This window comes from Oncorhynchus keta, unplaced genomic scaffold (genome assembly GCF_023373465.1).
Source record: "Oncorhynchus keta strain PuntledgeMale-10-30-2019 unplaced genomic scaffold, Oket_V2 Un_contig_250_pilon_pilon, whole genome shotgun sequence".
Lineage (NCBI taxonomy): Eukaryota > Metazoa > Chordata > Actinopteri > Salmoniformes > Salmonidae > Oncorhynchus > Oncorhynchus keta.
The window spans coordinates 16052-19907 of record NW_026284268.1 but is presented as its reverse complement, the minus strand read 5'-3'; the positions used below and the strand labels follow the sequence as shown (position 1 = coordinate 19907).

General features: G+C 40.6%; 1 long non-coding RNA gene across 1 annotated transcript; it reads left to right on the top strand.

Annotated features, from left to right (window-relative positions):
* Window positions 1–1868: 1868 nt before the first annotated feature.
* On the top strand, window positions 1869–2472 carry LOC127922276 (uncharacterized). Its single transcript, XR_008110745.1, has 3 exons — window positions 1869–1907; window positions 2265–2312; window positions 2409–2472. It is a non-coding gene; the product is annotated as an uncharacterized LOC127922276 (long non-coding RNA).
* The last annotated feature ends 1384 nt before the right edge of the window (window positions 2473–3856 follow it).

Genomic DNA, 3856 nt, shown 5'->3' with positions numbered 1-3856 from the left:
AACAAGTAGAAGGGTCATTTAATATTTTATTTAATTCAAGTTCGATAATGTTAGCTAGACTTACTAGAAGGCTAGTTCTGTTGTGATATAACATTAGTGGTGTCAGAGTTAGGCCCAGGCCATCCACCAAGCCAACAACTATATAATGACAACGATATATTATATAACTATAATGATAAACTATAGGCTATATAACTATAGGCTATATAACTATAATGATAAACTATAGGCTATATAACTATAATGATAAACTATAGGCTATATAACTATTGGCACAACACGCTATAATAACTATAGGCTACATAATCTATAATGATAAACTATAGGCTACATATCTATAATGATAAACTATAGGCTACATATCTATAATGATAAACTATAGGCTACATATCTATAATGATAAACTATAGGCTACATATCTATAATGATAAACTATAGGCTATATCTATAATGATGACTATAGGCTATGATAAACTATAGGCTACATATCTATAATGATAAACTATAGGCTATATATCTATAATGATAAACTATAGGCTACATATCTATAATGATAAACTATAGGCTACATATCTATAATGATAAACTATAGGTTCTATAACTATAAAACGTTGGTAAGCATCACACTAGGAAAGTGTTTTGTTCTTCAGTCCTACACCTGTCAATCAACTGATCAACACATCCTACTGCACACTGCCTGTTGATAATGTGGTAAGACAAGACCAGTCATGAGGTCTCTAACACACAGATCCTGGTTCAGACCATTCATGAGGTCTCTAACACACAGATCCTGGTCAGACCATTCATGAGGTCTCTAACACACAGATCCTGGTTCAGACCATTCGCTTGGGTCTCTAACACACAGAGCCTGGTTCAGACCATTCATGAGGTCTCTAACACACAGATCCTGGTTCAGACCATTCATGAGGTCTCTAACACACAGAGCCTGGTTCAGACCATTCATGAGGGTCTCTAACACACAGATCCTGCCTGGTTCAGACCATTCATGAGGGACTCTAACACACAGATCCTGGTTCAGACCATTCATGAGCTCTCTAACACACAGATCCTGGTTCAGACCATTCATGAGGTCTCTAACACACAGATCCTGGTTCAGACCAGTCATGAGGTCTCTAACACACAGAGCCTGGTTCAGACCAGTCATGAGCTCTCTAACACACAGATCCTGGTCAGACCATTCATGAGATCTCTAACACACAGATCCTGGTTCAGACCAGTCATGAGGTCTCTAACACACAGATCCTGGTTCAGACCATTCATGAGGTCTCTAACACACAGATCTGGTTCCAGACCATTCATAAGGTCTCTAACACACAGATCCTGGTTCAGACCAGTCATGAGGTCTCTAACACACAGATCTGGTTCAGACCAGTCATGAGGTCTCTAACACACAGATCCTGGTTCAGACCATTCAGGAGGTCTCTAACACACAGATCCTGGTTCAGACCATTCAGCAGCCAGTAAATGGTGTATCAGCAGGTCAGTAATATAGTGTATCAGCAGGTCAGTAATATGGTGTATCAGCAGGTCAGTAATATGGTGTATCAGCAGGTCAGTAATGGTGTATCAGCAGGCCAGTAATATGGTGTATCAACAGGTCAGTAATATGGTGTATCAGCAGGTCAGTAATATGGTGTATCAGCAGGTCAGTAATATGGTGGATCAACAGGTCAGTAATATGGTGTATCAGCAGGTCAGTAATATGGTGTATCAGCAGGTCAGTAATATGGTGTATCAGCAGGCCAGTAATATGGTGTATCCAACAGGTCAGTAATATGGTGTATCAGCAGGTCAGTAATATGGTGTATCAGCAGGTCAGTAATATGGTGTATCAGCAGGTCAGTAATATGGTGTATCAGCAGGTCAGTTATATGGTGTATCAGCAGGTCAGTAATATGGGGTATCAGCAGGTCAGTAATATGGTGTAGCAGGTCAGTAATATGGTGTATCAGCAGGTCAGTAATATGGTGTATCAGCAGGTCAGTAATATGGTGTATCAGCAGGTCAGTAATATAGTGTATCAACAGGTCAGTAATATGGTGTATCAACAGGTCAGTAATATGGTGTATCAGCAGGCCAGTAATATGGTGTATCAGCAGGTCAGTAATATGGTGTATCAGCAGGTCAGTAATATGGTGTATCAGCAGGTCAGTAATATGGTGTATCAGCAGGTCAGTAATATGGTGTATCAACAGGTCAGTAATATGGTGTATCAGCAGGTCAGTAATATGGTGTATCAGCAGGTCAGTAATATGGTGTATCAGCAGGTCAGTAATATGGTGTATCAACAGGTCAGTAATATAGTGTATCAGCAGGTCAGTAATATGGTGTATCAGCAGGTCAGTAATATGGTGGATCAGCAGGTCAGTAATATGGTGTATCAACAGGTCAGTAATATGGTGTATCAGCAGGCCAGTAATATGGTGTATCAGCAGGTCAGTAATATGGTGTATCAGCAGGTCAGTAATATGGTGTATCAGCAGGTCAGTAATATGGTGTATCAGCAGGTCAGTAATATGGTGTATCAACAGGTCAGTAATATGGTGTATCAGCAGGTCAGTAATATGGTGTATCAGCAGGTCAGTAATATGGTGTATCAGCAGGTCAGTAATATGGTGTATCAACAGGTCAGTAATATAGTGTATCAGCAGGTCAGTAATATGGTGTATCAGCAGGTCAGTAATATGGTGGATCAGCAGGTCAGTAATATGGTGTATCAGCAGGTCAGTAATATGGTGTATCAGCAGGTCAGTAATATGGTGTATCAGCAGGTCAGTAATATGGTGTATCAGCAGGTCAGTAATATGGTGTATCAGCAGGTCAGTAATATGGTGTATCAGCAGGTCAGTAATATGGTGTATCAGCAGGTCAGTAATATGGTGTATCAGCAGGTCAGTAATATGGTGTATCAGCAGGTCAGTAATATGGTGTATCAGCAGGTCAGTAATATGGTGTATCAGCAGGTCAGTAATATGGTGTATCAGCAGGTCAGTAATATGGTGTATCAGCAGGTCAGTAATATGGTGTATCAGCAGGTCAGTAATATGGTGTATCAGCAGGTCAGTAATATGGTGTATCAGCAGGTCAGTAATATGGTGTATCAGCAGGTCAGTAATATGGTGTATCAGCAGGTCAGTAATATGGTGTATCAACAGGTCAGTAATATGGTGTATCAGCAGGTCAGTAATATGGTGTATCAGCAGGTCAGTAATATGGTGTATCAGCAGGTCAGTAATATGGTGTATCAGCAGGTCAGTAATATGGTGTATCAGCAGGTCAGTAATATGGTGTATCAGCAGGTCAGTAATATGGTGTATCAGCAGGTCAGTAATATGGTGTATCAGCAGGTCAGTAATATGGTGTATCAGCAGGTCAGTAATATGGTGTATCAGCAGGTCAGTAATATGGTGTATCAGCAGGTCAGTAATATGGTGTATCAGCAGGTCAGTAATATGGTGTATCAGCAGGCCAGTAATATGGTGTATCAGCAGGTCAGTAATATGGTGTATCAGCAGGTCAGTTATATGGTGTATCAACAGGTCAGTAATATGGTGTATCAGCAGGCCAGTAATATGGTGTATCAGCAGGCCAGTAATATGGTGTATCAGCAGGTCAGTAATATATGGTGTATCAGGTCAGTTATATAGTGTATCAGCAGGCCAGTAATATGGTGTATCAGCAGGTCAGTAATATGGTGTATCAGCAGGTCAAAGTAATATGGTGTATCAGCAGGCCAGTAATATGGTGTATCAACAGGTGCAGTAATATGGCGGTGTATCAGCAGGTCAGTAATATGGTGTATGAATAGCCATGGTGTATCAGCAGGCCAGTAATA